Source organism: Pyrus communis, chromosome 8, assembly GCF_963583255.1.
Source record: "Pyrus communis chromosome 8, drPyrComm1.1, whole genome shotgun sequence".
Taxonomy (NCBI): domain Eukaryota; kingdom Viridiplantae; phylum Streptophyta; class Magnoliopsida; order Rosales; family Rosaceae; genus Pyrus; species Pyrus communis.
Window position 1 is genome coordinate 15,392,515 of NC_084810.1, and position 13,565 is coordinate 15,406,079.

General features: G+C 39.8%; 1 pseudogene; it reads right to left on the reverse strand.

The window, feature by feature from the left end:
• Window positions 1-178: 178 nt before the first annotated feature.
• On the reverse strand, window positions 179-11,212 carry LOC137743796 (pentatricopeptide repeat-containing protein At5g14770, mitochondrial-like; annotated as a pseudogene).
• Between the last annotated feature and the right edge of the window lie 2,353 nt (window positions 11,213-13,565).

Genomic DNA, 13,565 nt, shown 5'->3' on the forward strand with positions numbered 1-13,565 from the left:
CAACTAGCGTTTGCTTGGTAGACCTCCAAGATATTGGAATGTCTCTAACAGTAAAAACATAACACGTTTGAGAACATGCCCTATGTGGGTTAGATAGATAACCAGCATCTTCATAACCAACGAGGCGAGAATCAAGCCGAGGACCAAGAGGGGTGGCTCCGATTAATTCGTGGGCGTAGAACAAGCCCAAATCTATTGTACCCTTGACATAGTAGAAAATGTCTTTAACACCATTCCAATGTCTATGTGTAGGCGCATTGTTGTATTTAGCCAAAAAATTATCAGCGAATGAGATGTTGGGTCTAGTGCATTGAGCCAAGTACAACAAAGCACCAATTGCACTTAGGTATGGAACTTCAAGCTCCAAAATCTCTTCCTTCATCCTCCTTAGGACGGAAGGGATCTCATTTAACATCTAGAGTCCGAATGACCATAGGAGTACTCGAAGGCTTCGCTTTATCCTCATTAAAATGTCGTAGCACCTTCTGGGTGTAGTTCAATGGATGTACTAGGATTCCATCCGAACAGTGCTCGATCTCCAAGTCGACACAATATCGAGTTTTCCCAAGATCCTTCATCTCAAATTCCAATTTTAAGTGAAAGACAATTTCCTCAAGCTCTGCAGAAGTTCCAATGAGGTTTATGTCGTCGACAGAAACTACAACAATCGCAAATCCAAAATGTGACTTCTTGATGAACACGCATGCGTTCATTGTTCACATAACCCTGACTTGTCAAATATTTACTCAGATGATTATACCATATCCGCCCGGATTGTTTCAATCCGTAAAGTGATCTCCCCAACCTAATCGAGAGGGTGTTCCGTGGTCTAAAACTATTTGAACCAGTTAATGGAAGTCCTGAAACTTTCATGTAGATTTCCGTATCTAGATTCCCATAAAGATACATGGTTCCCACGTCCATAAGCTACATATTCAGTTTTTCGAAAACTACCAAACTGATAAGGTAGCGGAATGTTATGACGTCTATCACGGGGGAATACATCTCCTTGTAATCAATCCCAGGGCGTTAAGAGAAGTCTTGTGCTACGAGACGTGCTTTGTATCTCACTATTTCATTCTTCTTATTATGCTTCCTTAAAAAAACCCATTTGTAACTCACGGGCTTCACATGTAGTGGAGTAGGAGTTACGGGCCCAAACACCTTAGGTTTCGCAAGTGAATAAAGTTTGACCTGGATTGCTTGTTTCCAGTTTGACCAATCGATTCTATGTTGACATTCATCAACAGAATGTGGTTCAATGTTATCGCTAAGCATGATGTCAATAGCTACTGTATACAAAAATGTATAATCAACGATCATGTCATTCTGATTCCAAATCTCATCTAATACTGTGTAATGGACCAAAATCTCGTGATTCTCGGGATGTCGGTTTGTCTCGTCTAAGACTTCACCGTAATCTAGAATAACCTCATGCATTGGAACAGATGAGTAAGTGATGGTTGGATTTAGACTAGGTTCACTAGTTTGTGCCGTTTTCCTCTTTCGAGGTTGTGAATTCTTTTGAACAAGAGGGTCTGCCACGCTTCAAGATAGGAGCAGATGATTGGCTAGCCGCTAGTGTACCAAGCAACATGGGAGGTGCGGCCGCCCCTCCTTTGGGGATGGTTCATCCTTTCAGGGCGATGTTACGGCGTACATTAAGTACGTCGATCCTTGCATGTGCGTTTGCAGCGGGTATATGTGATCTCGTCACCTTTGCTAGATCAGTAAAAGCATACAACATGGCTTTGAGCAACGCTCTGAAGATCTAGAATACGAAGCACTTCAGTTTCAAACTGGGCAGTTCGGGATCTAAATGAGACAAAGTTGGAGTCGTCCACAACAATTCGCAATGTTTTACAACAACGTTAATGATCTTATCTCCCCTAACGACGGAAAGACTATCTAATCGAGGTGACAATCCACACAACCAAACACATGTAAATGCAAGACGTGAGGCTTGTATCTAGTAACCAACTGTAACGATGAATAAGGTTGGGCAACGGTAGGCCTCAAGCGGACCAACATAGCTGCGTGCAATATTGCATAGTCTTAGGAAGCTATTGTTTGAACGCTTCTGCCTAGCCGTTTTGGGTATGAACATGGAGTACATGATGTTCAACTTCAATCCCAACTAACATGTAATAATCGTCAAAAGTGTGTGACGTAAACTCTCCAGCATTATCCAGTTGAGTATTCTTGATCGAATAATCAGGGTGGTGAACCTTAAGCTTAATGATTTGAGCTAAGAGTTTCGCAAATGCAGTATTGCATGTGGACGATAAGCAGACATGTGACCAATGCGTCGATGCATCAATCAACACCATGAAGTATCTAAATGGTCTGCATGTTGATTAGATAGGTCTACAAATGTCCCCTTGAATCCTCTAAAGGAACTTAGGGGTGTCATGAATAATCTTTTAGCTAAGGGTTGAATATTCAACTTCCCTAATAATCATGTTTTGCATGGCAGATGGTCGGGATAAGATGTTAGGTGATGCATGTGTGATACTTTGAGGATACGCCGCATCATATCTCATCCGGGATGTCCCATTTGGTCATGCCAAAGCAGGAGAGTGCTATGGAACCCAAGCATAGGGCCGGCCACGTGGTGGGTCTCCACGGAACGAATGGTTGTGATGTACAAACCACTTGAGAGAAGTTCCAGCTTCTCATGAATACACTTCTGGTCATATTAGTAAAAAAATGATACAAAGAAATTCATAACCATTCTCTTCAATGGTTTCAACATGATATTGATTATCTCAAATATCTCCAAAACTCAGTAACATTCTTCCGGAACAGGGAGAATAAAGTGCATGTTTAATGGTTAATTCAGTACCATTGAACAACATTATAAGGGTCTTGTCATATCCTTCTATCAAGCTGGAAGAGCTTAAGAGGGTTGTCAGATGTGCATTTCTGGGTACAAAGTTAGTAAAATAGTGTTGCTCACGCAAGATGGTGTGCGTGGTAGCACTATTAGCCAGACAACTAACTTCCCCACTAATCATGCCTAGAAATAAATTAATTGAATCGGTCACATGCATAAATATAATTCCATTCATTCAATTAATTAATCAAGACAATAATAACCATAATTCAAAATAAATCAAAACCAAACAAATTATTCCAAAGACTTGGAAAAATTATCCGAAAAATTAAACCATAAACCTAGAAAAATAGGGGGTTTGACCACACCTGGTGGGTTTGGCCACTAGGGGTGAAAACACCCTAAAATGTCTAGAAAAATAATACTTTATTCTTCCATGGAAGCGAATGCCTATCGCCGGGATTTTCCACGTGTTGTGATTTTCTACATGTGCAAAGTTAGATTCACGACAAGAATGATATTTGGCAAAGCCTTGGGGGTAGGTCGGTATACGTGTAACCAATGGTCTTTTGATCCACAGCGGTAGCACATGTCCAATTCAGTAGAAGCCGATTAAACGGTAGTTTTTCCTTTATTCTTGAAATTTAGGGCCTTAGGGGCAAGGGTTTGGCATTTCTGGGTCAAATTTCCTCCCTTGGCAGGGCCTCTACTCTATTAAACTTAGGCCCGTGGCTGGGGCTACCACCCATTTTCACAACCATGACGAGGTTTCTGTCGGTTATGGCTGCTAGAATTAGTAGCATGCGCTTCAGGCAAACCGTTCGAGCCAGTGGGTCGAGCTTGGTGGTTCTTCATCAAAAGTTGGTTCTGTTTTTCAGCCAGAAGTAAAACAGATATCAAATTCGAAAATTTGGTAAACTTTTGTGAACTTTATTGTTGTTGCAGGACAATATTGGTGGCATTGAATGTCAAATAGATCTTCTCCAGGAGATCCTATTTGGTTAAGTTCTCTTTACACAACTTAAGCAATGATCAGATTCTACAAACTTCAGAGTTGTATTCATTCACAGTTGAAAGTCTTAGAAGTGAAGATGTTGCTATTCATGTCTTACTTCAGGCAAATAAATGTCTTTCTGGTGATCGAAACGATCGGCCAGAGTGAGCCAGAGGGTACGTGGGTCCTCCTTGGTGAGGTACTCAGTCTGTAGTACATCATGGATGTGTTTTCGGATGAAGATCATAGCAGTAGCTTTCTGAGATTCGTCAACTAGGTCGTCTCTAGGTTCTTTAATAGTAGCTCAAAGACTCTTTGCGGTAAGATGAAGCTTCACGTCTTGAACCCACTTTAGGTAGTTTCTTCAAGATACTTCCAAAGAGGTGAAATCGAGCTTGTTCAAGTTCGACATGTCCCTAAAACAGAGAGTACAACAAAAACGTGGTTAGTCATATGGAAAGCCATAGACATAAATTGCAAAACATTCGGGTTCTATAGACATGTCTATGTTTAATTTAAACATGAAAGCTACGGGTTTCATGAGGTAAGTTTTGAATGAAAACTTCGGGTTTCAAAGGCGCTAAATTCGAAACTACATGTTCAATTTAGTTATGAACTTCCGGTTCATATATAGGGGTACTTGTAAGAACATAGAATACAATATACAACTAAGTGTAGTGAATTTGGGGATTACTTCAGGAACCTAAGTGTGAGTGCATCGGAACTTCAAAAGATAGTCAACGGTTCAATGAAAAGAAATAATTTATTGAACCATTAATTGCCAAAAAGTGAACTTCAGGCCAATAATTTTGGATGTCTTGTTAGATTAATGGATTGCTTGTCACTTTAATTAATTCAATAGATCATAACCATCCGAGTTTGATCGTAGTAGCAAAATAATGACACTCAAGACACATTAGCTTGAATTTTTTGCTTCGAGCCAAGCGACAATAAAATTAGAGCTTGATAAGTGTTAACCAATAACGTCCCAAAAATTATAGGTTTATGGTTATGAAGCGAGGATGCCAAAAACATGGCATCAGGGTCAAAAAAAATGCAGCCTAGCTGGTGGGCTGGTTGCCATGTACGGGACAAGGCTCAGCGGGTGCTGCAGGCCTATTTGGGCCACAGGGAAGGACTACAAGCAACCCAATCATGGCTGCAGGCCACAGGCCGGGATCTAAGACAAGCCCAGCAGCAAGAGTTGCTGGTTTTTGGGATAAAAGGGCGCAGGGAGCACAAGCCCAGCACAGAGGCTGGCCTGGATGGGTGCGCGCGAAGCCCAGCTGAGAATTGGCTTCAATTTTTTGGCCGGTTCTAGGCAAGCCGCACCACAAGGGCTAGCTTTTTAGTTGTGGGCCAAGGCACTAGCAAGCCCAACAATTGCTGGCTTGGGTTGGTGTGCTACAAAGCTCAGCCAAGGCTGGCTTTGTATGTGGGCTGTGGCGTGGCGAGCCTAGCAGCCAAGGGAGCTGCTGCAGGCAAGTAGAGACGAAGGGAATAAGCCCAGCAGAGCTTCAGGCTTTGCTGGAGTGGGCTAGGGCTGTAGGCCCTTTTAAAAACCCTAACCAAGTCGAATGCATGGCTGTCCTATGTGCACAGCAAGCCCACAGGGCTGCTGCAGGGTGGTCCAAACGTCGTCCAGGCACGGCGTGGCTACAGGCCAGCCAGCGTTTGTCGGTACCACTGGCGGCACGGGAAGTCACGGCTCAACCGCAAAATTTCCAGATTTTTATTATTTTTTTGAATTCTAGGGTTAAAAAATCCTAATTGCTTCAAATTAATTTCGACGCTTTGACTCAAAAATTCCACATAGCATAATTGTGTATTGCATGAACAAGTACAAATGTTGACAAAATATATGAAAAACATATGCAAATATATAATTGGAAAGAAAATATAAATATAGGGGGTTCATGCATCATCGGGAGTGTTTTCATGCTTCAAGATCGTTTCAAATATCTTAATTTATTTTAAAAGAACCTGATTGGTAGAAAACAATTGAGCCTTTGATTGTGTAGAAGAGCCTCCTCCATGAACCTTCAGTTCCTTAGCTTCCAGCAAGACCGTGCTGATAACGTGTTGTAGACCTAATTTATTGGACTGTATTAAGGGCAAGGAGGGAGGGGGCCGGCGACATAGAGAGAGGATGATGCAGAGTCATTATTTTACTCCCATCATTTCTTGGTCATATGACTTTTTCTTATACAGTTCCTTCAATAGCCTCTGAGCATCAGCCTTCTTTCCTGGTGGAGCAAAGGTAGAACTGATGCATAGAAGGGTACTTTCACATGGAACATACCCTTTGCCTTTCATATCAGTTAATAATCTTTTTGCCTCAGCCCGATATGACTTTTTCAAACTTCTCTCCAGCTCTGGCTGCTTTGATAGCCAACACCAGCCGCAAATTAGTATGTTGTAAGTTGAAGAGTTAGGAGAGGTCCCCCTTGTCTGCATCTCATTCATAAGCTCCCTAGCTTGGCTCATCTTTCCCGCCTTAGAAAAATCACTAATAAGGATATTGTAAGTGCTAGTTTTGGGAACACAACCCTTGCTTACCATTTCACAATAAAGTCTTAAAGCTCCCTTTTTATTTCCCTTCTTACCGGGACCAGAAACCAAACTATCATATGTAGAAGCAGTAGGAACAAAACCTCTGTTCTTCATTTGACCAAATAACTCCTCTGCATTTGTCATCAGACTAGCACTTGAAAGTCCACCTAAAAGAAGATTGTACGCTTCAATATTTGGAGAAACTCCCTCAGCCAACATTTGCGAGTAAGTAGCAAAAGCCCTTTTCATATGGTTGCTTCTACAATATCCACATATAAAGGCATTGTAAGTATCAATCTGCTAAAAATCCTCCTCCAGTCATCTCTTTCAACACTAAAGTGCCTTTCATGGCCATACCTAGCCTACACAAGACAGTGATGAGATTATTATAAACATCTCGATTGAGGTTAAGCCCCATACATACAAGCTTATGATGCACCTGCAAAATTGAATCAGCTCTTCTACTCTTTGAAGACGCATCAAGCAGAATTCTATGAATAAATGAGGTAAGGAGAGAACCAACAGCCAGCATTCCATTCAAGGCATCTATGGTTTTTTCAATCTCATTTGCATCGCAAAGTCCTCGGATCAGAATGTTACAAGTGTTTGAGTTTGGAATTAACCCTTGACACTTCATCTCATGCCAGAGTTCAAAAGCATTTTCGGCGTCACCCTCTCTGCAGAATGCATTAATCATGGTATTGTATGTGGCATAGTCAGGAGCCAAACCCAACTTTTTCATTCCAGTACAAACAGATATTGCTTCATACTTCCCAAGCCTCAATAGACCATTCATTAAGACATTGTATGCAACAACATCAAACCCTATATTTTTCTCCATCATCTCTTAGGCCAAGTTCAGAGCAACTGACTCCTTTCGCTCTATAAAGTAACCATCCATTAGAGGTGTGTAGTTAACGCGATCAAGAAACAAACCCCCAGAAGTCATATCCATAATTAATCCTTCAGCTTCCTCCATCCTTCTGCGCCTTTTCATGTTGTTCAAAAAAGTATCAAGTACGAAATTGTTATCCTCCACTCCTCCCATGTTCATTTCATTGTAAAGATCAAGAGCGAGCTCTTGTTTACCTGCCTTAAAGCACCCGTCAATTCGTGTTGCATACACAAAAGCATTTGGCAGGATATTCTTTTGCACCATCTCCCTTAATAAACTCATGGCCTCACCAAGCTTTCCTTCCTTCACGAAGCCATTTATCATTGAAGAATAAGTAATAATATTTGGGAGAATGTGGCGCTTCTCCATTTCTTTTAAGTCCAGATTCTGCATCATTCATGTCTCCTAAATTGCAAAGTCCATGTATGAACGCAGAGTAGGTTATAGAGTTTGGAACAAGGCCAAGCTTTGAAATTGTTCGAAACAGGTCTTTAGCATCATCAGATTTCCCAACCTTAAAGAGCCCAACAATTAAAGCAGTACAGATTACGAAATCAAAAACCAGGCCACGAACAACCATTTGGCTTTGAAGGGCAAGAGCTTCCATGGAAGAGCCTGCCTTAAACAAGAAATCCACAAGGGTAGTATAGGAGATATGATTAGGATCCACACCCGTTTCCTCCATCTCCCTTAAAAGCACTTTGGCTTCTGATAGCCTCCCATACTTGAAAAGGCCATTTATAATGGAGCTATAAGCAAGTACATCCAGATAAATGCCATTTATAACCATTTCCTCAGACAAAGACAGAGCTTCTTCAAGTCCTTGCCGCTTACTATAAGAACTAATAAGTGTGGTGTGTGTTATAAGGTTTGGTTTCAAATTCTTATCTTCAGTCTGATTGTGGCCATCGTCTCTTTCATCATTAAAGCATTCTTCATTTGTCTGAGATCTCAACATTGTATCTATAAGACTCTTGGCCCTTGCAAAATCACCCGTGCTGCAAAACCCATGAATCAGAGTATTATAAGTAATAATATCAGGAGACAGACTCTCCCCACCCCTTCTGTCCATCAATTCAAGTGCCTGACTAACTTGTCCAGCTTTGCAATGTCCAGCAATCAAGGTGTTAAAACCTACAACATCCTGTGGAATTCCACCATCCACCAAATTATCCATAACCCGTGCTGCGTACTCTACCAACCCAATTTGACAAAGCCCCTTAGCTAGTGTATTGCAAGTATACAAATCGATTGGTATATCCCTCTTCACCATTTGAGTCAAAAACCCAAAAGCCTGATAAGCCAATCCTTGTTTACAGAAACCCCATATGACAGTATTATAGGAAACAGTATCAATTTCACCAGTTCTCAGGAAATCTAGTGCAAAACTCAAGTGTCCCACTTTGCAGAAAGAATGAATCAATATTTGCGGGTGAAAACATTGGGCATAACCCCACAAGAAAGCATCTCAGAGTAAAGAAGAGATACCTGAGAAACCCAACCTGAGGCATTGAATTGGTAAAGAAGTTGATTCCAAAGTGGCAAATCAGGAACAAGGCCGTGATTTCGCACAGAACGGAAGGCACCAGAAGCATTGGAAAATCTGCCACATGTCAAGTAAAGGTGTACGAGTATGCAGAAGAATGATGCGTAGAGGTGGGTCTTGGATGGAGGGATGGCAGAACTGTAGCTTTGAACATGGGAAGGAGCAGACATTGGTGGGTTTTGAATGGTCATGGGAATTGAACAATGCAGTTTGGCTGATGAGAAACTCAAAGGTGGAGCAATACGAAAGGGTTTGAGCTTCCTGAAGAACATCACCACCCAAATAAAACAGAAGTAACCCCAATTTTTTCTAGCTTAGTGGGACTTCACATGATCCTGAACAACAGGCAAGCCTCCTATCGTTTTCCCAAAATCCTACAAAACAAAAAAAAAAGGAGAATAAAACTAATTCACGATTATATAGTGTATAATAATCAATTGTATTAGTCTTCAAACAACATGATAGCAAGTTAATGAGGATTTGATATAACCAGTTTGCACAAGGAAAGACAAGAAACCCATTAATTAAATGCCGCAAAAGTGTGTGCACATATATTACACACACACACACACACAATGGTGATGTGTTGAAATATACAATGGACATGATCACAAATCCTTTGGGCACCAATTCCATCAGTAAATGCATTGCAAAAAATATAAAATGGACATGATAACAAATCTTTTGAAACTCAAGCTGCAAAAGCATTATATATGCTGAGAATTTCTGAACAAATAAAAAAGAAACCAGCAATAAGAAGAGCCTAGCTCAGAAATAGTACAATATCTTACAAGCCTCTTCTCCGAGGGGATCCCGTTAAACGGAGTCCCTTCTAACAAGAGGCTTATAAGGCACACTACATTCCTTGTATATGTATTATAAAATCACTTCAACCCTCAGTATTGAAAATATGTAAAATTAATAACAAGTCTAATTGTAAATTGTAATCTGTACATATATAAGGAATATATGTATCACACAATCGCTTCAACCCTACACGGGTATATTTCTTCAAAATTAACTTATCATAATTTCACAAACAAAAAAATTAATTCCATAATACCAATTGTAATTATATTAGTAAGTTGGGATTTGAAACATTTAACTGCAGAATAGTGGTGAGGGAGAGTTATAATACCTTTTTCATCCACCATTTCACCTCTACGCCTACGATGTGTTTTATCCTTTTCTCTAAATTGAAAGCCGCAATCCTAATCCAAATAAAAAAACCAATGTCTCATAAGTTCCCTCTCCTACATTTTCAAAGCAATCAATCGCATAAAAAACACAAACAGGGCTCGTTTGGTACACATGATTGGAAAGGACTGGAGATGATTATCGAAGAGAATTGGAATGGATTTGAGAGAAATGGAGAGCTAGATCCTGTCCTTCTCCAATGCTTCATGAGTTTGGTGTTGCATTGGATAAGCAAGTTGGACAAGAGTTTTTAAAATGCTATTGAGTTTGGTTTCATGAAAATCCAAAGGCTAAAGCCAAGCTCATTCGTTCCCCAATCAATCAGTAACTAACAAATATATATATATATATATATATATATATATATATGTATATGTATATATATGGATATACATACATACATACATACATACATACATACATATATACACACACAGGATCAAAAAATAGATAATTTACCTTCTGGTTGGGCTGCAGTCGTGGAGGCTGGTGGTGGCGGAGGGGAGGAGAGAGAGAGAGAGGGTGCGAGAGGAAGCAGAGATAGGGAAGGACCGGGGGAGGGATAAGATTCAGGAGGGTGACCGACACGACTGTTGAGGCGTCGCCGTCGTCGAACGGGAATCAGGTCGCCGCGGGTTCAATTTGGGTGGCGATGGAGGAAAACTCCGCTTTCCCGGTTTCAATATACACTGTGTTCGTCCCTTTCCCACCTCATCGACATGACTTGGCAAATTTTATATGTACCAAAACTCAGCGATGGTACTGTTCATTAACAGTGCCCATCCGGTTTTGTCCCTCTATTGCTGAGCAATTTTTAACGTTGCCCACGCGTCCTCCATTGTCTTCCACGCGTCGATCATCCTGGATAGGTCCTTTTCGATTCCATCTCTCCAGTTTTCTTTTGCCTTTCCATTTGCTCCTCTCAGCACTCATTTTCTCAGTTTGCTTTGCGTCTATTGTTCTCTCGAATTTTCTTAGTGGTCTGCTGCTTTAGACTCATTGGTTCAACCTCTGCTGGATAACCAAAACCTGGTGTACAAACAAGACTCGAGACTTGATTAAGTAGGTGCTTTAATCAGATGAATTTATTAATTAAGCACATTTTTTTTTTTCGTATGCTGGATGTGTAGTTTGTGTAAGAAGAGGTTGCAGTTGCCCTCGAAGCGAATCAATAAAAGAGTGCAAGACTTGAGCAAACTCTCCAGGCTACAAGCCAAACTACACTCCTACAGGCCACATCCAATGCATCAAACAGATCGGCTTTTGAGCTTATCATCAAATAATCAACCTATGCATCAGTAAATTAACGTTTAAGTTTGTTTTTAATTATCTTCACAAATGAAATCAACCAACTTTTCATGCCCTTTTGATAGGAAATTATACAGTAATGTTGACCACATTTTGTGTATGTTTTTTTTTGTTTCTTTTGAGATGTAATATTCATTTATATCATAATTAAAGAAATTAAATCTTGCTTTGGATGAAAAGCTCATGTTGATGACAGGTACTATTGCTGATATCAATTGTCCCTCATTTGCTTTAATGCTGCAGGTGTCTATATATATATTATGTAACAAGTTTTCTATCAGTTTGTTAATATGCATAACCAAAGCAGGTTTTTTAACACTCATACAGGTTTGTAATTCTGTGAAAAAAATTTAGGAAAAACAAAAGGAGGTTTGTAATACAGGTTTTGGCCTTTCTATTCAAGGTGAGCAATTTCAATTTCTTGGATTATTCAGTAATTATCATGAATGATGTGGAGTTGGTTTGAACGATTTCTGTGAATTTACATTTAGACTTTCTGGAATTTGGGTTTTAATTTCAGTAATTCCAAATTTTTTCATGGTCTATACCCCTCTCCCTTCTTTATCGCTTATGAAGCTTTCTAATTTAAGTGATTACCCAGGTTATTTAGTTTTGACTGTTTTGGTTTTTTATTTACTGATTTTCTTTTATTAGGGTCGTGTATTTAATTGAGTTGTAATATATAAATTCTTGCTGAATTGAAGGGTTTATCTGTGTGACGATTACACAACTACAATTCGATTAGTCGAGCATCGGTCTTTTCATCCTTGAGTTGTTCTCAGAGCATCTGCTCTATCAATGCTTTCCTGCCTTTTATTGTCCAGGCTGAAGCAATCGTGTTGCTGACCTACTCCCACATTCCACCACCACGCAGGTAGACTTTTCCAAACGCATGAATTCCTATTATCTAAGCTATGTTGTATTTTTCACAATACTCACTTTGAAAGGGTATATTCTATAGCTTCGTTCTATTTCGTATGAAAAATTAGCGAATGGTTTGTTGTTTTTAGGTTTTTTTCTTTTAAATGGATTTTTTTTTTTGTATAAACAATTTATTGTTTTAACTTGACAAGCGTAACTCATACATTTGCAACCTATCTTGCATTGGCATCAAGATTGATATTCATTTATGTGTTTGCAACTTCAGATTATTCTAGAGCCATAGTTATGGAAGGAAAAAGGATTTTCTGCCTATGACACCCAAGAAAGGTAGTAGTCTTCTCTTTCTTGGTTAATTTAAGAAATGATTTCCTAAGCATTCTTCTTTTTAACTTATTCGTTTACAGTGTGAGAAGATTGTTGATTATCTCATTAACACTGGCCTTTGTTGCCGGCACAAGTGGTGGAGATCCCTTATCACTTTATTTAAGTAATATCTCTATCTTTGCACACATTTCACACTAAGTTGTTAATGGGATTGTTCCGTAACTAGACAATTGTTTCCCGAAATATGTATTAATGTCGTTGCCATGCATTGAGCTATCTCATGAATCTTCTTATGTTTTCAGTAATTCTTTTGTGTTGCCATGTGATCGTTCAAACAGATGCACCTGCATTCTTTTCCAGATTTATGGAACATAGAGAAAAGGTCCAAGTTTTTCTTTTTCTTTGTTAACAAAGATAATTGTTGCTTAATGTTTTCCTTAGCTATCCTACTTTTAGTGTAGGTCGTGGAAAAATTCTCAAATTACTGCTTTGGAGTATTAGAATAGGCATGTAATGACCTGTCCCCAATTATTACGATTTTTATAATTTTTAAAAGTGAATTTACGAAAATGCCTTTCGAGACAAAGTGTTGACTTTTATTGACTGTCGTGTCGTGTCACGTAAGGTTCATTTTCTTGGCGTATCCTCGTAGTACTCGTTGCTACAGACGCGTGGGCTCAAAAGGATTGTGATTTGGAGTTATAACGAATAGGTTATTAACGTTTAAAATTGGGGGCATTTTAGTAAATTAATTGAGTTCAAGAAAACTCTAGATGTTTGAAGGAAAATCTCGAAAGCCACGTGTGTGACCCAGATTAAAAGGTAAGAGTGTTGGGCGGTGGAGATGAAATATAAAGGAGAGAAAGGATGGGGAACCGGACCAATGAGAAAGAAGAGAAAGAGAGTGACCAATGGGAAGAGAGAAAAAGGAGGGAAATGAGGGAAGGAGAGGAGGAGGGGGAAATCGGGTTCTCCTTGACCCGCACCATCCAACCCGTTTTCTTCATATTTTCCGGTGGTTTTCCATCGG